This window comes from Anopheles gambiae, chromosome 3 (assembly GCF_943734735.2).
Source record: "Anopheles gambiae chromosome 3, idAnoGambNW_F1_1, whole genome shotgun sequence".
NCBI classification, from domain to species: domain Eukaryota; kingdom Metazoa; phylum Arthropoda; class Insecta; order Diptera; family Culicidae; genus Anopheles; species Anopheles gambiae.
The window spans coordinates 41,967,888-41,989,344 of NC_064602.1; the positions used below are offsets into that span (position 1 = coordinate 41,967,888).

The 21,457-nt window shown below is 43.5% G+C and overlaps 1 protein-coding gene across 5 annotated transcripts in view; it reads right to left on the reverse strand.

Moving 5' to 3' along the window:
• Nucleotides 1–21,457, reverse strand: part of LOC1279156 (aryl hydrocarbon receptor nuclear translocator homolog) — a 199,886-nt gene that overhangs the window by 162,089 nt on the left and 16,340 nt on the right. The window lies entirely within an intron of this gene.

Genomic DNA, 21,457 nt, shown 5'->3' on the forward strand with positions numbered 1-21,457 from the left:
ACTTTCAGGAGAGACATTCCAGATCTCATGCAGTGGAAAGCGTATTCTGTTAGCCTTTAAAAAAAAGGACCAAATCGAAATGTACTCGACATTCCTCGCTCAACATCTTGCGGCATTCTTAGGACACTTCATCCAAATGTCCACACAGCCGACCACGAAAAGGGTGCGATGGCATTCGATAATGCACGGAGGAAGAATTGAGGGGGGGACAGAGTGGACCCGATTCCGATAATAGTTCTGCACAAAGCGTAAACTTTTATCGGTCTCGCTTTCACTGCTCCTACACCTCGCTCTCACCGCTTCCCCCCCCCCCCCCCTCCCTCTCTCTCTCTCTCTTCAGGAACATTCGTGTTCCATTCTTCCGAACACAGTCGAGTCGTACAGCCGGAAGCAATTCCAAGCAGGGACCAAAACTAATAAGTCAAAGTTTTTCCACCAGACACTGCCACCAGGCATTGGTGAAGAAGCGAAAAAATACCGACCAGGGAGGACCACACCGAGCGAAACTACTAGACCCCGGGAGGGGTGGAAACCGGGGAAAATGCGACAGGAGGAATGCTCCGAGGTTCGGCACACGGGACGAAAGTTGGAGCATTCTTTCCTTCACCTTCGAAAGGGAAAAAAACCTTTCATGCGCTCTCCCTTTCTAGCGCTCTTTGTGTCATGCTGCTGCTGGTGCTGCTACTGCTGCTCGTGTGTTTCATTTAATGTGTGCAAATTTCATCTATTTTCTCTAATGGAAGAAAATTGTTTTTTCATTTGCCTTTCACCATACTTACACACACACATACAGGTTCATTTCGGGACTGAACATATGAGCGGATGGGTGGTCGTGATGGAGGGATGGCTTTATTTCATTTCTCTTCAGTCTCTCTTTAGGACCTACCGACTAAGCCACGGCCCCGTTCAAGACAGGACCGAAAACTTCCTTATTCTTTGCGTCCAACGTCCTTTCTGTTTAAGTTAGAGGGGGAGGGGAGATGGCAGCAAGAAGGTAAGCAGCTGAGCGTCCCCTTTCTACAGCTATGTCTTTCACCGAACCCGTCGAGAAGTTTTACTTCTGATCCCATGCGTCATGCTTAACCTAGTTTGGCGTCGTCCTTTCGCTAGGTGTCTTTACAAGTTCAAGAATTTTGTTTCGCACGCAGTCTATATATGCAAGAAACGCGGCCACCGTCTAGGTTGATGATGTGTGTGGTGTGCCTTTCCTGCTAAGATGCGTTAGTACGAATTAAAGTCTAGGGAAGATTAACAATGACATTAACTGCTTAATGCCTATTTTAACACACAAAAATATTTCACATTTGCGATTTTTTTAATTCTAGAAACTGTTTTCAATATCTCGTTTTCCAAAGCGCCGAGACAAAAAACTCCATTTTACAGCTCTAACAAGTCCTGCTCCATCAATGGGTTTTCTGAACCCAATAAAGGAACAACATGGATCATTGCTTCCCATGTTTCCAGCGTCTCCGTCTCCAATAGCGTCCAGTCTACACCACTGAAACTATAAGCACTACTGCAGCGGCCGTATGAAATTACTCGCATTTACTTAGCAATACTCTCGGACCGACGGTACAATATAATAGTACATCAGCAGGGGTAGAAATCCATTCTACTGCCACGGGCAGGTCTTTCCAAGTAGCCTGCAAGAGCCCGTCGTGCGAAGGCGACGCTAAATGGAGCCCACTTCAACCACTTCCAATCGAATGCGAGCGAGTGGTAGTGTTTAAGTTTACCCGTACCCATTTTACTCACACTCTCCCATCACCACCCGGGGACCGTCCAGAGGACGCACCACGGACATTACCATCGTCATCTCAAACCAACGCACCCGCCGTCTCTTCCGCATTCATTTCCGTCGGATGAAGTGAACTGTCGAAAGCGTTTCCGGAAAAAGCAACGACCGGACCGGAGCAACGTGTGCCTTGCGAGAAAATGTGGCGTGTGGCGAAGGATGCTCGGGAAGTGGCTCCAGTTGCCCATGAAAATTGTAGACCGTTCGGTTCGGGAGTCCGGGTGTGGGAGCCATCCACTGGTCACACACTGGACGCAAGACGAAAATGAAACCGAAACCGAAAGAGCAAACGCATTGAATTAAGAAAGTTGCGAAGATGTGAAGCAGCCAGCAAGGGGGCCGCCGGGGAGCACCGCTTCGTGCCTTTTTGGTCGAAAGGGAGGAAATGCGTGCGTTGTGCTGTGTGGCTGAGTCGGGATGGGGAGCGCCGGTTTGATGTTTTAATGATTCCCAAAGGACTCTGCAGACCCACCGTTTGCCCAAAATTGAAACACGAACACGTCACCACTACCACTACCACTGCCACATGATGTTGGGAAGTGGATGTGGAGGATAGAAGGTTGCTTTTGTGTGCGATGTTTGGAGAGTACGAAATGGCACAGTTGTTGAGTTCTGTTGCGTAAATTAGGTGAATTGACAAAGGAACTATTTTGTACAGCGTAGTTCTATCGGCAAGAAATTGACAGGTTCAATGATTTGACAGCTATTGATTGATTGAAGATGTGCAGTTACGGCGCTTAATACAATGTTCAATATAAACTTCTTACCCTTTTGATTGTACTGATCTCCTTAACTTTAAACCATAAGAATAATAAGGTTCAACGTTACTCACCTGAAAAGAGAAAATAAAATTTGATTAGTCTTTGCTTATTCAGTGTCTGCATTCATGCATTATAATTTTGTACTACTTCAAGGTGAAAGCGTGAAAGCGTGGTTTTCTAAAATATTTTTGTTTTGTTGGCTCATATTCTTAGTGACAGTCTATCTTTATAACATGACACAAAAACTAAGCTCAAGATGCTGGCCATATAAATGTCTATATGAATTTCCATACTATGAAACATAAACTTTTTTTGTTTAAAAGACTGCGCTAATAAGAAATCAAAACGATTTGTTCATTAAGCATTTTTAAATTCTTATTGCAAGATTGCGTCGAGCAGCTCTTCACTATAAGGCATCATCCATACATTACGTAACGATAAATAGAGTACACAGAATTGATTTCAGTGTAACATTTTCCTTTACATTTGTTTTCGAAAGGGTGCACACAGTTCTGATTTTTAGCGTTGCATAATTTATGGATGACCCCTTGTCAAATGCTACAACGAGACAAATAATTCATCAACAAAACAGTTTAAACCATTTATGATTTTAATAGCTATAACGACACTGCATTCCATTGGTTTAATAGTATGCATTAAAAACCGTTCCAATGACGATTATAAACAAAACCACCCATACACACAGATCAGCATGGCACACCGCATCCAGCGAGACACTCGAACGCACAAGCAGACTACACTTTACGGGATCATTAATATTGTTTTATTACCCAGCCAAAAGTACCATCGTCTCACCCCGTGCCAATCCGTGCAATAACAACGCACCCTGGGAGGGAATTTTGCTTTCAATCTCACACCCCACACACACTTACAATTTCAAAAAAGCTTGCGCACATTAAGCAGCAAGCGCAAGTTCAGGGCGACACACAGAACACCAGCAAGACATAAAGCCGAACACGTAATCGATTTCTAGTGCCCCTTTCTATTTGCGTCTGCGGGAACGGAAACGTAATACACCATTTCTCCCTGCCGAGATGCAGAGAAGGGAAGCGAGAAGAGAGAAAGGAAGAGCCGGGAGGTCGTAAAAATCCGCGGACTCTAGATATTGGGCGGTGAATTTTCCAACTCAGTTAACCTTCTACGTACTGCTGCGGGACCACGAGAGTCCGTCTGAGTACGCAGGTGACGTTGTGTTGGTTGCACACCCTCCAAAACACACACATACACACACACGGATAGGACATAAGGTAGGGGAGCAAAGGGCAGCAAACGAAAAAAGTACCATCAATCCATCGTCGTGCATCATCAGTTTCGCTAATTTATTATTCTATGACTTTCGGTTCTACGGCGCGCCGAGGGACCATGCCTTTCTCCCTAGTTGAACTATTTTCATTCCCCGTTGCTCCTTGCGACGACTCGCGGTGCTTTCTCTCTGTTGTGTTCTTGTGTTCCATTTCACCTTAAAGCTACTTTCTACTCAGTGTTACCTTGTGCGATCGCTTGTTACAGGCCCCGTTTGGGCTTACCGCTTGGCATCGGCAGCAGGAAGGAAAATAAAAACTAAACGCAAAATACACACACCAGCAAGAGGAGTGTGAGTGATCCACGAGCACTACTCCAGGACACGGCTCTTGGTTGGAAGTGTTTTGTTGTTGTTCCGTCTGAACAACATAAAACTAAAATCGAGCAATCGGTATGATGAAAAACAGCCCATGACCCCCTCACTTTCCACGGGCAATCCTTCTTCCTAGGAGGATACTTCTAAAAGCAAGTCGTTTTCAGACTCGTTCTCCTACCACTGTGTTAAACTATTGTCTATTCTGGCGTTTGGTTTGCGCTGGCCCACCAAACGACGTGAAGCAAATGATACTAAAATATGAAACAGTTCTATCCGAAATGGGTACGTTTCGGTCGTGGAATGCCACCTTAAGACGTGCGTCCTTTTCACTTCCCACCTCCGGTCGAGAGATGGAGGCGTGTAGAAAGTGAAAATAATATAACCCGTTGTTGTTTTCTTATTTCCACTCGAAAAACAAAACATCACATACAAAGGAATAGAAAATAAGCCAACGCCAAAGAACGCAGGTAGCGGAACTTGGGGCAAGTGTGCCACCTTAAGCGTTTCAAGTTATAACTCACTAAAACGTGTTTTTCAAAAGCCGATTTAAATCTCATAATCATTTTACATCTATTTCCTCACTTATAAATGAGTTTAGCTTGAAAAAAGTGCAAACAAAACAGTTTTTGAAGCGTTTTAAAAAGGGTCCAAAAAGACGTTGCTTTTTGGGCTATGGGGCAAGAGTGCCACTCGTATGGGGCAAGACGGCCACCTGGTTAAAATAACCGTATTTCTTAGATAATTGGAAATTATTACGTTTGTACCACTAGTGTATGTATTCCTACATGTATTTAGTCAACAATGAACCCTTTTTGACCACCAACTGTACCACAATATGGTTTTTTTACTGTTCTGTTTTTCTGGCGTGGAATCCGCTCACAATAGCGCACCATTCCGCAGCACGCTATAACAATGTTTACATTTTTGACAGCTCGCGCCTATGAAAGATGGTGGCACACTTGCCCCAAACAGAGATGGCACACTTGCCCCAAAAGTTGTAACTTTTTTGAAATTGAATTTTTCAGTGACAAAAAGAAAGTTTTTTTCAACTAACCCCACAAAAAAATTCACGTTTCCTCAGCTATACAGTGGTTTAAAAATTTTCTCGGTTGATTGTTCGCATGATTTTTGAGAGCTTATTTGGTTGGATTAAAAAATTATAATATTCTGCTCAATTTTTTAAACTCAATATAAATCAGTTCAAAACAATGGGAAATATCGATTGGTCTATATGAAATTCGGCTCAGTATTGAAAGGAACCAACTGTATACACAATTGATCATTAAACTAAAGTTTTTAAGGAAAAATGCTTGGTGGCACTCTTGCCCCGTATGGCACACTTGCCCCAAATTCCGCTACGCATTTTATTCGTAGCATTACAGACGCCTCACCAAATGATGGTTGGGAAGCAAAATGGAAAAGCTCGTCGCACATTTATCTTTTTGGACAGGTGCAACTACACACTACGCTGCTTTGAAACGTCGCCAATACACGGAAACCAGAACGCAGTTAAATCCGGCACAGAAATCCTTTCCGTGATAAAAGAAATCTACCAGGTGGGGGAAAAACAAGGTACACCAAGTCCAGTTTACAAGCGTCGGTGTGTTGAATGATGTGTAAGAAAATGGAATCATACAAATAAATCGATGTACACACAATGTGCCCAGTCAGTCAGTCATGGTGGCGTATTCGCATGACGGTCACCATTGGCATTAACAAACTGTGCGCAGCTCGTACCATTTGATACGCTACAAATGTTTGTATTAGAGACACAAATCAAACATTTGGTACACGATTTTATTGTGTGTTGCATCGTTTGGGATGGAGAAATTTGGACAGGCCTCCACAGGGGCTTAAGCCGCAGGACAGATCCCTTTAGTACTACACCTAGCGCTAACAAATGCTTCTTATGTTGGGCGCTTTCTACACCAACCCTGTTCGCATATTTCATGCCATTTTCCAAACACCAGCAAACGCAGTACAGGACACGGAAGAATTGGACTTGGGAAATGTGATAAATATTCATCGAAAACTGTACAATCCGTTTCGGCGATGCGAAGGAGGGCGTAGTTCACATGGCGATTTCTCGCGAGTGATAAATAATGTTTTAATCTACTACCACATTCCAGACACCCTAGCTGCCGCGTATAGCGTAGAAAAAACACCCGAACATACAACTTAGTATTCAAATATTTTTCACGATTAGTAGCTCCCCGACGGCTACCAAGGAATGATCATAAATGAGCCGAATGAAATTATAGCGTTACGTTCAATTTTCGCTTAAAATATGGTTCTTTTTATTGTTACACCCAGAGTTCTGCTTTGGCAGGCGGGTTGATGAATTCAAACCAGCACACCCAAACGTTCTTAATAAGCAACAAAGGGGTGACATTTTATATTGACTGCTGCCCAAATCCCTGCCCTATGCTAAGCTTGCGGACCGATGCCGATTCCTCGAACACATATTAACCCTTTTGTTGACAGTGTGGCGCTGTAGGAGAGAAAAAAACAGCCACCTCTTTAATACACGGGACGGTTTTGGGTCAGTGCGAAGGTTTTCTATCCCCTGCCGCTCCACGCACACCGTGGAAGGTTCACCGAATTACGAACGGGTTCAATGAAGAGGAATTCAATTTCAGCTTCGACTAAAGACCGGAACTCATTTCATAAATCACCCCACCATAACGAGATTAGTCAATGTGTCGGGAATACATCTTTGGTGCGGAGGGGACGCTGGTTCCCGATCGGAAGGTCCATAAACATACTTACTTTACTGTTAATTATTATTGACCACTTTTATAACTTTGGACATGCGATACCGACCGGCGGGGTTGTGACCGGCCAAAAGCAGCCATGACGAAGAGAAAACATGTGTTCGACTATGCTGTAGGCTTTGGAAATCGAGTGGAGAATTTGATATTGTTTTTTGTGTATATGTATGTAAGCAGTCATCATGAAAAACGGATTTTGAAGGAAAATGTTACAACAAAACAATTTTCCTATTTTTTATCCCAGTAAAAATTAAGCCAATCAAACTGTTTACAACTGTTTGCAAACTTGACATAAACGAAAAAGAATTATCATGATTAAGAATTAAATTTGTTGAGGAATAATGTTTTATATTGTGGTCACTATTTACTTCAACTAAAAGTGTACGTTGTGTGCAAATAAGACATATCAAATGCTTTTTGTGCATTTTTTTTTTAGATAGTTTTTGAGAAAGCCGTAACGCCAAAAAATGATGTAACACCGCGATAATGCTACCCTTTTTCCTACTACTCATGTCCCAACAGTTGCACAAACTGCATTCCATGATAACAATGGATTCTGGCAAGTCGACAGCCAATCTGATTGAAAAACAAAAACAGTCCACACTCCGCATGCCGTCCTATTACACCTTACACACACCTTTGACAAGTTGGAAATGGAATCGACAGAACAAATTTGTAGTGCGCAAAAATTCAATCAGAAAGCGGCGCGTGTCTTGCGCCAGCCAGCGCGGCAAAAACAGACAAAGATTGAAGCAAAGAAGCGCACACATCAAGATCTCGAAAAGGCGCGGAGCAGAGTTGAAACGACATCGCGCGACCCGACGCGAATCCAGTGAACATAATGCATTATTTGTTTTGAATTTAAATTTCATGCCGGTTCCATTTGCGGCCCACATCCATTTCGTGGCAAAATGGAATCGGCTGCGTTCTATCACTACACCTGTTGTGTATGTGTGCGTGTTTGTGTGGCGGCCTAGGTAACTTTCAATCTACTTACTTACCATCGGAGACATCGGAGACAACGCCGCCACAAACTGGAGTACATCAGCCTCCCGAGGGATGGACGGAAAAACAAAAACGAACTCCGAGTCAGTACTAACTGTTCTTCCCATGTTCTTCGTCATGGGAGTATGGGGCAAGGATCAAGTTTGTTTGGGCAAAGTTTAACCCCGCGGAAACAGACAACTGGGACATCGTGTTACATCTTTCGACTTTCTCGGCAGAGCGACTTTGATACGGATTCTCCAAGCGGTACGGGGATCATTTGTCGACTTTTCATGTCGTGAATTTACTTACCAGAATAGGAAAGGACAAGAAAAAGCAGAACAGGGGTGCAAATCTGACAGGGAAAAAATAATTGACTTTTACAACAAACTTTACTTCGCGAATATCTGTAGCGCTTCTAGTGAGAGCTGTGGACGAAGGACAAAACGCAAGAACATGGTACTGGTGGAGGCGATGAATTTGACAAGTGAATTTGTACCTTAATCTTATCTACGTACATCAAAATGACGTTGAACAGCAATCAAATAAAAATGTAATGTCCTCTGACCATGGTTACGAATTGAATTGTGGTATTTGGATATTGGAATATTGCATTTGGAGCATTTGGTAAAACCGATCGAATTTTTGTCAATAATTTCATTACAATATACGGAAAATATTGAATATTATGATAATGATTAAAACATAGTCCCGTAAATTATTATCGTCCATCAGATGGATTAGGTTTAATCGTGTTTTCATGTTATAAACATAAAAGTAGTATAATTTCTGTACATTTTAAGTTATTTAGCTATGTTCGATTGTATAGTGTTTGCATACTTGGTATAGCTACAGCTCCATTAAATTGTTTAACAACTTTAGTTTAATGACGTATGGGTCTTACCAACCATAAATTGTCCACAAAGAGAATAGATACATATGAATAAAATTTAAGCCAATATTGCACTTGAAGCTCAATGCGTAAGCCTATCGATGAAGTGACTTGCGTAATAACTCCACACATACATTATTTTCTGTTGCAATCGTGACCAACAGTATTTCACCATAAATACCTCAACCAACGAACGAATCAACTGGCAAGCAAATTTAACACCCAAAATACACAGGTTTTACGTTTGTGTCGACTGAAATTAGTATTTCAGACCCACACAAAAATACGGAAGCTTCACAATCCCGCTCGAATAAAGAAACAACAGCAACATAAGCCCGAGTTGAAGGTACCTTTATCTAAGGACATCCATCTGAAATGTTTATTGCGTAAATATTTAAGCGAAACATTTTGATCAAATTCACCTCGTACACGGCGATGGGAAGGATGCGGTTGCGCTACCACTCAGACCCATCGCAATCGTACCTGTGGGTAGTAGTTTTTGCGCTAGCTACTCTAACCTAAAACAAAACACACACACAAACAGACAGACAAACCTCTGTCCCCAAACGTAACAGCAGCAGTAGGGCCCTATCTCCTCCGCTTAGTGTACTCGTATGTCTCGAGGGAAAAGTCGCTAGCTCCAAACAAAACACAAAAAACCCGCTCCACACTCACCAATCCAATGCGACGTGGGACCAGCCGCGTAGCTTTGCGCTACGTTGAGTAAATATTTGCCCTTCGCCTTGCCAGCCGCAACGTAGCATCAGTGCCCCCTGTGTGCTGACTCGCTCGCTAGGACGACGTTAAGGACGATGGATTACTTACTTTCACCATTCGGTGTTCGTGTTTAGTTCTTGAGGCCCCCGTAGGCCCAGCGAAGGAGCACTTTCTCCAGCACCGGGTTGGTAAAAATAATGCCCCCGGCAGGCTCCTCTCGTCTAAAGCATTTCTTTTACACGGTTAGATGGGTGAGTGTACGCGAATACGCCTTTTTTACTACAAACGGCGTACTACACACATCTTCTTCTACGGGACACAATTTCTGCACACCCTTGGAAGATGAAAAAGGTAGTTCGTTCCAAAGTACACAGTCGCACACACAAACCCATCACTAGCACACGACAGTTTACCTCCTGTGCGGGTAAAAGTGACTTTCACAAAACTAGAAATTGCGCACACCGGGGAAAAATTTCTTCATTCGAGTAAAATGTCATAAAATAAAGTAAAATAAAAAGCCGAGAATATAAAACCAGTAACACGCACATCGTAAACCATTTTTCGGCCCATTTTGCCCCAGCGACCGGCATCGACGTTGGGTGCTGGGACGAGGCGAGGTGTGGAGAGTACTACCCACCAAACTCACAAAAGACGATGCGTCGTCGTTCGAAGTAAACTAGAAGCCACAAAAAGCAACACCGCAACCCACTAACGGTCCTTTTTGATCGGATGTAGTTTTTAGTCATGTGTCGTCGTAAAAACTGTCGTCCGCTACGGGTTTCGGAAGACCACCTTCGTTTCCTTTCCTGCTTCGCGTACTCTTTCACAAGGCACAGCGACATTGGTAAATTCGGCTAGAGACATTTTCGGCACACAGCACACAGGCAGGAAAGGATTCCTGTTTTCCAAACTTGTGTCCCTATTGTTTCTCGCGAAAACTCAATTTCCTGTACTCGTAACTTCACACAAACACATCCCTTAAATCAGCATCTACCGCAAAAGGGCGGCGGGACCGATGGCTCAAAGGATTTGCAGCAAAGGACAACAAACAAAAGAAAAACAGGATCGTGTGTGAGAAGCATCTTTCCATCCAATTCGCACACACGATGCTCGACCGGAACCGGAAAAGCCTAACGCGCACATAGCTACGGAAGCAGCGGCACCCTGCCAACTCGAAATAAGCGCCAGCGACACTTATTGGTTGTGTACTACTACTCATCTCAACGCATGGAAGGTGTACGGGAGGGAGAAAAAATCATACATCAATTGCGTATCGCAACCCAAAATCCGAATTCAAACCACCGATGGCGGCTTCGTGGAACGCAGCCTCATCAACCGGAAAACGGGAGAATATCCTGAACAGGATATTCATTTGGCCGCACAGCAGCATGCGTGTGGACGGTGTGGAGAGTGAGAACAAAATACCGGTGATGTTTCCCTTTTTTTATTGCGATCATTCGCTGATCCGGTGGGAAGTGATTATTGGGCGATTGTTTACATTTCCACATCCTGTGTTAGGTCCGTGTGGGGTATGTATACAACCGCGGGACCGTGTCGGAAGCAGGGACATTCTTGTTTGTTGCCTGATGGCATTCCACGAAATTGGGTGGAATTGTGTGTGTTTTTTTTTTCACTGGCAACGAGCGGGAAAAATTGATGATATGTAAATTGGGAAAAAAAGAAAATAAAAAAATGAGACAAAAAAACCTCGAGTTCGGATTTTTAATGTTTGTGTACAGCATTTGATGAACCGTCTCAGCCTGTGCCCGCATCTGGAATCCATGAGAAATTGCTTCACATGGAAGGATCATATTACAGGATCGTATAATGCCTGTATTCATTTTATTCACACTTACGAAGATAAGCGAATTAGACTTAATAGGGTTTGAAATATATTGACTTTTTCATGTAATGTTTTAAGCGGTAATTGCCCAAGAGGTCGTAACTCACATTAAGTTTTTGGAGATGATTTTGTTGTTGTTTATTTTTAAACAGACTTTGTGCAGATTGGCCTCTTTCGCCACTTGAGAGGAGATGAATATATTCAGCGTAATGATAATACCAATAAGTGGAGAGGATCAACAGTTTACCGGATTATGTTACAATTATGTAAAAGGTTATATAGGTTATAAGCTTCACGTTTTCCTACGATTAGTCTATGCCGATCATTGAGTTGTATTTTCATATCAGCCTTGTTAATACTACAATGAGTCGTGGTTAACTCATTTGAAGTCGCAATCCAGAAAGATGATATTCTTGGGACAATATCTAAACATACCAGCTAGAATCTTAGAAATATATATGTTTTGATATGACACAACGCTAAACAAGATGCGATGACTAAGAATACTCTGTTTCCCATAGTAAAATACGTTTCAATAACTGCTCAAACAGAATCTGTTCATCCTTGGAAAATTATCCCACGAAAATGTGGTTCCCATGCATCTAATTACGTACAGCATCCTCACTCCACCAACAAGGACAAAAAGAACATAAAAAGAAAAGAGTTGAATGGGAAGCATTGTAACATAAAAAGAAACAATAGAGAAACTCATCATTTCCGTGTAATTTGAAACCACTCTGCACGATCAAACAAACTTCCGAATGAGGAAATGAAAATGCCAACAATTTCTTCATTCCCAACGCATCGAACATTTAATAGGTACAGCATAATCACACACACACGACGCACCATATGGTACTGCAGGGCCATAATTTATTGGCCAATGGTCGTCAAACGCAGCCTTCGCTTAAGGAATTGATTGACTCCCGAGAGCGGTACACATACGGACACCAATCAATTAGACCTGAAGGCAGAAGGAAGACGGATCCCGGGATTATAACCAAGCTAGCCGAACCTCCGGGGTAAGAAATTATCAATCACTCAAACCTATCAACTGCACATTTTGGTTCGATTTTCGAGCGCCTACAGGACTACAGATAACCCAACACGGGCGGTGCTGTGCGGTGGAGCAGAAAATCCAAACGGATAAGGGATTCCCGATGGCGCAAATCTTGAAAAGCATCTAAACCGTGCCACTGTATTTCCTCCAATTGCCACACAATCGGAAACGTTCAATCATTTGCTAAACATACAGAACACATTTTCGAATACACACACACAGCCTTGTTTGACCCGCATTTTGTACCGGTACCGGGACTTACGCACCCGGGTCGTTTCGACAGGGTTTGAGCTCACTCTCCTGGCTCACACACCCCAACGTGTACGCAATTTATACGCAACTTAATTATGCAGCTATTTTCAGCCATTTTGACACCATACGCAATTTCTCGGGGTCTGTGCGAATTGCAGACCTACTTGCTGTTGCTTTCCACACCGGAACGATGAGAACTTCCGCAAGCAGGCTCTGTACGGTGTTGGCCGGTGGCATTGTGTACGCATAAATCGTCTGCCCTCTTTTGCCAGTGGAAGGTTCCCGCTCGTTCCTAGCGCAAACCGAACCAACCGAAAGAACTGTTCAAGAAATGGTTAGCTCCTTTTCTTCTAGGACGAATGCAAACCCATTTCCACCACCCCAACAACTCCAGCCCCGGGTGGAAAACTCCCTAGTTGGAATCGAAAATGGAGGGAGCCGCTAACCCTAGCAACGATACCTAATAAAAAAAAAACTCTCCACCCCCCCTAAAACGAACCCATCCAGAACTCTATCAATCATCACAAGGCATCAAACTAGGGAACTGGTATCAGAGAGCAAAAATAAAAACAGCAAAATATTAGACCCGCAATACAACAACTGGCTTTTTCGCGTCCACGTCTCTGCTCGGTTCTTCGCACCCTATAGGTTGTGTGAAAAAAGTGAACACAGTCCTTTGAAATATTGAGAAATTCCTACCAGACACAGCCCACAGACGGCGGGGCAGAGACCATGACCAACAAGCGCGCCTAGCCGTAAACTATGAAAAAAAAAAAACAATACAAAACAACGTCAACACCAACAAAGCGCTCTACGCAAACCTACCAAAAAACGATTTCTGTCCTCCTTCCTGTATCCGCAAATGCTCAGCTATGGGCTATGGTTCATTAATAACAATCGATTACAACACCGTTTAATGCTTTCAAATGAGCGAAGTGGATCCTTTTTAACGGGGCAGCTCATCACACGATGCACCTCGGAAATAAACGCTTACAGGAGAAGGAGCTAGTATCATGGCTTGAATGTACCGTTGGAAATGGAATTGGGCCTACACGCGCTCCACAGAGAGGCAAACTATCCCAATACGGGTGTTTATTTACATCAAGCAGGGAGAAAGATATTTTACTTCACGTTTGGGTGGGAGGCACCAAAAATGATTAATTGATTGGCACCCTCTCCGGGCAAAGGGCCAAAGAAAAAAGTGGTCAAAATCCCAAAAAACCTAACGAAACACTTTGAGGCAGTTTGTCATTGAGGCACGCATCAGACAAAGCATTATTGTGTACGTTTCGTTCCGGTATGTCGAAGCGCCCAACCAAGAAGCGCCACGAGGTCTTCATTACAACCGTTAGCAGTAGAGGAGAGACAAGCAAGCAACCCAATATCCTTCCCTCCGATCAAAGTCTCCAATATCCAATACCGTATTCTCATTACATGCACAACCTTATGGATCACACACATACACGAGTTACGTTGGAGGTTATTCCTTTCGCGGCAATTAGCTTCCCACTATCATAGACAGCTAGTCTCGGAACATATGAGTGTCTGTGTGCACTCGCTCACTCTCCCCCTTAAACCCATGTTACATGGTGCTTGATTGCTTGTTAAGATTAGGAGCTAAATGCTTACCACCGGCACACTATAATGCGATGCGATATACGGCTGACCCCGTCTCAGTGACACCGCGTGACCGGGAATGAACGGACCACCGCCGTATGTAGAGCACCAATGGCGCACACAAACAAGCCACCAGGTGTAACCTATATTCGTTTATTGATGGATGAACGAACGGAAACGGTTCCCCGAGCTTGGAACCGATTCGAAGGAGACTGAACAGCGAACGAGCGCCACTGACAGCCGTGATGATTGATTTGTTCGTGAGGCAGGAACAAAACGTAAAAGTGCACGACGGGCCAAAACGTTGTGTTGTGGAGCGTCGTTTCTAGAGCGCACACCACGTGTAACGCACGCGGTCATGGGGAAATTCGATCCATCGGACCGAACCGTTCGGCGTTCAATCAAGAGTATAATTAATGGACCCAATCATACGGTTCTAAGGTACAGGCGCGGCAGACCATCACTTGATTCACCATAAAATGTGTAATTGATACGGCAGTCGCTCCAATGATACTTCTAATTGGAAAATTCAATTCTAATACACTCTCACTTCATTATGCGTCGTTTCATCTGCCTGAAATCTGGATCCCTTCCAAAACGGTTGTGCTGGATTATCTCCTCAGGGAGGGGGTCGTAAAAAAGAATATTATGCAATTTCTTTATTTTACGATCACCGCAGTCCGCAAATTTGTTTCTGCAGGCGTCTTTAAGTCTGCGTAGAATCATACGGGGGTCTGGCTCATTGAACGGAAATGCGACATAAAATAAACCTCCATCTAAGTAACTTCTGCCCAAAATTTATCAAAATAAAGTCGAGAGATTATACAAACTTGCGTGTAAATGTAAAATCAACCCTGTAAAAAGCAAACAGCATGGATTAAAAAGATGTAAAAAAACTTGGCTTGGTATTGAGTGAGACTCTTACGGGCATTGTCTCTGGGGCTGCGGTGTACGGTAGTACATACAACTTTTGCATATTCAACACACTTGGTACAATAAATTTCTAACACGAAATGCCCGCACTCTCGCCCCTTTTTTCGCTTGCCATTCATTCCTTGCGAGCAAAATTATACTAATCAGCAAACGTCAGAACAATCCGCAGGATCCTCGCATTCAAAAGAAAGAGACAGCGAGACATTGGAGACACCGCGCGCTGATGAAAGTACCCCGAGAGCGAAAGGATCCTTGAAGCAAATCTAAGACATTCCAGTTGATGCAGCATTTTTTTTTTTGCAAGTGAATTGGCCTTTGTATGTGTGTGTGTGTTTCATATGTGTGTTTGTGTGTATGTGTGTGTGTATACATACGCATGGATTTAATGCGCCCGGGAAGAAAACTCAATCTCGTAAGCGAATGACAGAGTTTACGATGCTTTGCATGGTTTGAATGTGAAATACCTATCGATCCTTCGTCTATATTGTCCCGAGAGTAGTTGCGATGAAAGGCCGCGCATATCTCATTGACATAGCGGCGGCGCTTGCCCCGACCTTTCAAGCGTACTGCCACCGTTGCAGAGAGGGATTGACGGTTGGGGGACCGCCGGTAGGTAATGCAGTAAGCTAACCTCTGTCACTATCCTACACACGGGTAGAGGCACGGACACGCGGAGGTAGACGTCCATAATTGGCATCACGATGCTGGTAAGAATGTTAGCCGTCTCCATACATGTGAGGGATTTTTCTCGCCAGCTACATCCTGCAGGATGCTGATTTTCGTTGAGTTTCCGTCAGCCCGTGCGACCTATTTACTGGAACCGTCAGTTGCTGTCACTTTCGGTTAGGGTGATTTCTTATCGCGTGATAGATATCTTAGGGTGGTATGTATGAACCGCTGTCAATTATTTGAAGCCTTTTCGCTGGAAAAACGCTACTTGTACACCTTTGTTCTGCTTCTTTTGTTGTGCCCTCTAGGTTTTACTTGCGAATGTTGCAGCTAATTAAATTACTTCCATTTTTTTTAATTGATTTAGTGCATAATTCATGATAAAGTTGAAACATCTTTTCGGGAAATAATAAATTTTCTCAGCTTGAAGCATTTTGGGATGAAGTGTTGTAATCCATCTATTTTAAGACAGATCAACACAAATATTTGTTATTTTAAGTTTTAGCTCAGACTATTTCTTCAATAATTAATCACAAGACATTAGTTGTAAGACATGGTCCACTATTTTGAAAACTATTTTAGGTATTATAGCCCAAAATATTAAAAGACAATGTTTAACAACTGCTAATGTCAATCACCTGGTGTGTCAAGCATCTTGGCTTTGTTTGATTTCTTATTTCATTACTCTTATGTTTGACTATTGGGATCATTCGTCAGTTTATGTTATGTTGAGGATATTTCTGAATAACTATTGCATTATGTTTTTCATAACATTTTGTAGTTTTAGTCACTTATTGCGAGACTTAAAATTAAGAAAACAAATAAGATTAGTGGTTCATTCAAAATGGTATAGCATTTTCTATGTACCAATGTTTGAAGATACGAAAATATTGTACATTGAAATCGTTCCAATGCACCAGTTTGTTACCAATCCCAAGGCCTGGGTTTATAAATGTAATAAGCGGCAAGATTAGTTCAATAGCGTGGATGATGGACGTTGGGGTTCCGTCCTAGACGAACTCTGAACAAACCCCCCCCCCCCCCCCGCCGGCAGCAGCAACATTTAAATTGAAATGTTACATTATCGAAGACGTATTCCGGGTACTCCCAGGTAATCAAGTACAGAGGACCTCAATTCTTACTGCTTAGGGCTCACGCACTGTGAACCCGCCACTGAATAGCACCATGTTCAGATTTTCATATTTATTTCAAACACTGTTTGTACGTACGTGTACGTACAAACACTGTACATGTTTGTCCTTAAAGTTAACTTAAATTTAAGTTGGTATTATTATTTCGTAGCTGTTTTGATTTGGAAAACCGTATGAAAATATTCCTGCAACAAACTGAAATGTTTCTCTTGCTCTCAATTAACAATTTCCTGCAATATTTTCATAGAACTGGGCGTAGGGATTAAAAACAGCCCATAAATAATGTATAGAAACAGTTGACATATGTTATGTTAAAATTTATAACATCCGAATAATGCTCGATTATCTTCTTCTTCTTCTTCTTTGGCACAACAACCGATGTCGGTCAAGGCCTGCCTGTACCCACTTGTGGGCTTGGCTTTCAGTGACTTATTGATTCCTCCCCATAGCAGGATAGTCAGTCCTACGTATGGCGGCGCGGTCTATTTGGGGATTGAACCCATGACGGGCATGTTGTTAAGTCGTACGAGTTGACGACTGTACTACGAGACCGGCTCTTATGCTCGATTATAGTAATAATAAATATACTACAAGGACTATGATTGATATGAAATTAAACTATTGTCTTCAACAAATTTTAAAGACAACCTCACACGCATGACAGGTTACCAGCCTTCCTCAGTATGGATTTAGCACCGTGCTGCAAAAAAACGGTCCACAACAACAACATCTAGCATACCACCGACAACCACGACCGCTAGAGTGTCCTGGTTTCATACACTTTCCACACACATGCTGATAAACGCATCCTCATGGTAACGGAGGGTAAAGCATCTGCTTGCGTCGAAAAACAAGAAAAAGCTAAAGCTTACACTATCATGCCCATTCCTCCCGTACATTATCCTTTATCCGGCTGCAGCTAAACCCCGTCCAACGATGGCTCGTTTCCCACTGCATCCCACAGCACCAACACCAAAACAGTACTTGTGGTAGAAGGCAAGGCAGGCAGGCGTTGATGTGGATGGGTGTTAGTAAACTCGCCCTTAAGCGCAGCAGCATTTCTACCGTTCCGATGTAAAACACCGTTCGGTAAGGTTGTGGGTGTGCGATTGTCTACCATCAACCGCGCGTTTGCCCTTTTTCATCCCTTTCCCGGGTTCGCCGGGTGGGCAATAGAGAAAATAGAACCTCGCCACACGGATCGCAGCAGATCGGAAAGGGACGGTACAGCCCGAGGGGCACGAGTTGGAAAATATGTATTTTTTGTTTGCAATTCCAATAATAATAATACACGCGCGCTGCCCTGGTGAGAAGTTTTCCCCTCCGGGGCAAATGCCGTGAGTTACACATTTCACTCTCGCGGCGGTTCACACTCGCTCAATTTCTTCTTTCCTTTGTCTGGGTAGCGCGCCGGAGAAAGGTGAAAGAACAACCAACGGTGATGAAAAGCTCCAGCCAAATAGGTGAGAATTGAACATCGCCACACGGTCCTGACGCTGACGGAGAGCATACGGTGCTGTGTTCCAGCCGGCTCTCGGTCGCACACACGCGTGACATGCGCAGTGATGGCTGCTCTCGAGCCCCGAGCAAAGGACGATGTCCGTAACATGTGGCACGGTGGTGTGTTATGGGAATTTTTCTACTTTTCTGTAACTACGACACGGCACTATCTATCGGCAGCGTGTTACTCGTCCGAGTACGGTTGAGTTTTTTTTGTTTGGATCAACTGAAGGGAGGACTTGTTGGTAGCTGAACATGGTGCAAAGTGAGCAGCCTTGCAAATGGAAAATAGAGAGATATATAATAAGGAAAGAGATAGAGCTAGAAAGATGCCACAAACCGAATAGATAACTTCGGTGCAATATTGAACTTTATTTCAAAACCCACGTTAACAGTAATAAGTAGCAACACACATAGAGATTACGGAAAATTCAAACCAAAGCTGTAACTCCTCAAAAACGTTCAAAGCACAGCAAAAATTATTCCAATGATTAACTCGTATCCTCGTACCCCGGGCAACATTGACACGGACAAACATCCTCTTAGTAAACCTTAAGTGAGATGACACAAACCACTAACACTGCTGCTACTTACTTCTCCGCTGGACACATTGTCAACACTCTCCCAGCACTCCCTCCTTGCGCTACCATTCTACGCCCATCTCACTGCCGTTTACTAGCGCAAACAAAACAAACGCCCCAGACGCAAGGTAATATACTTGAAAAAGCCGTCGCCACAACGGGAAAAGTATGCCGGACCTGAGTAAATACGCAGAACCAGTTATCGTCCACCATCATCATCAGCAGTAGCTCCCTCTGTTCCGTCACCCAACAAAAAGAAAATGGTACAGAGTAAGGGCACTCTCGGAAGGTGGCGAAAAAAGTGTACCTTTACCCCACGAACATCTTCTTGCACTCCACCGTGCCCGGTAAAAGTGCGCGATATGACAGCATAGTGGCGTAGCGGTAGACACTTAACCATTTGGCTCCTTGCGCCTGAAATGATTCAAACACTGCGCTGCCCCCTTCTGCAACCGACCCCGCCAGTACTGTTGGTCCGAGTAGATCGAAATGATGATACGAAAAGCAGGCGGAAGCGAAGAGGAAAATGCACATAAAGACAAAGAATCGTTATTGCCCGATATAAAAACAACGACAAAACAGAACGATAATGGTTGGTGAGGCTCCACACAGCAGCAGCAGCAGTAGCGTTTGAAGGGTTTGGAAGGCAGAAGGATGAACGCCGAGGTAATAGCTCAACACACAAAAGCCTGGCCAAAGTGCCAAGGACGTACTGTTCGGAACACCCGTTACCACCGATGCCGGGAGGAGGGCGAGTCGGTGTCAGGATGGTGCACAGGGCCAAGCGTAAACTATGGTATTATCACCCACGGTGCCAATGCCGGGACGAAGATGCTTCTCCACACGCCAGTGCCGATTGGATGTGACAAGGAACGGAAAACACAGATCAAGATGTGGTTGGTGTGCAATAGTCGTTACTACCACGCCCGAGACACAACCACACTTTGCAGTCTGTTTGCGGGAAGACGAGCCGTCCCTAGCAAACAGTCTGTTCCTGCCATCGCTACCACCAGACCATCGCGGGCTGTATTTTTACCTCGAACGGTGAAAAAACGATTCCACAATAGCAATAGCAAACTGTTCCGCTGTCCGTCTTTCTGTTCGATTCGATTTAATTCCACGTCGTAGTGGATTCTGCCCCAGTTGGCAGTAACTCAATGTGTGCCTGTGCCACCTCGTTTATGATTTTTCGGGGTTCCTTCCTTATTTACTGACACAGTTTGCGCTTGCAAGCCGGAGCTCTATTTTGTAGTTTCCTGTCTTACCCCAATATGCCCCAAAAGGTGAACGGCTTTGATTTCTTTCTTTTTTGACACCGTTGTATATCCAAACGGCCACTGTTTTGGCGTGGCAGGTGCTGAAAGTTTTGTAATTTCTCCACTATGTACACTGCCAGCAGAGCAACGCCGGGAGGTAGAAGGCAGAAAGGGCACACATAGCGAAAAAAATAGTAGATAAAGCAAAGAGCACAGAGCACAGCTACACCAGTAATCGAATTCTTGCGAATGCAACCACTAAAGAGCGGGTAGCATCCTTGCTGGTAGGTTTGCCATTACACGACGACGAACCACCCAGCAGGGAACTGCACTAGTAAGCACATATGAAATGATGGCAATCGGAATTTTGTGGACCGATGAAATACTTCAAATCGGTTTCTGCAGGGTAGACAGCCGTAAAAAAGGACGAAATGAAAACGGGATTGAATCGATTACAGGTCTGGGAGGACTGGTGCAGGATACGATGCCTTCCAGCACGAGAATTGGCAATTGGCATAGGAATGCAATTCGAGTGTTGGCCAGTAGTGATGAAAAGTTGTTGGAATCGTGCAGAGATTCCGATTTTCATGGAGACGCATGGTTGAATAAGACATTTTAACATACCTAATTTTACAAGTTCGTTCGTCATGCAGCTTTCTAAGCAAAATGATTTGTTAACATTGGAAAATTGTATTGTAATTGTAAAAAAATTGAGTTACATCGTTCTTATTTCCGCATTTTAATTGATCCATTTTATTGGTTTAAGTTAGAACGATGGATAAGTAATCATAAATGAGTTTAGCTGAACGATGCTTATTTAATGCGTGGTTTTGTATGAAGATTTTAAAATTTTCAATAGATCTATCAAACTCCATACAAAAGAATTTCAATAATCGACATTGTAGGAAAATGCTATCCAGTTGAATAAATCATCTACGAAAGCAAAAAATCGCATTCACCATGGCTGGATATTTCCACCTTCACTGTACACAAGCGAAAAGCCTCAACCAAGGAACAAAAATATCATTTCCAATCC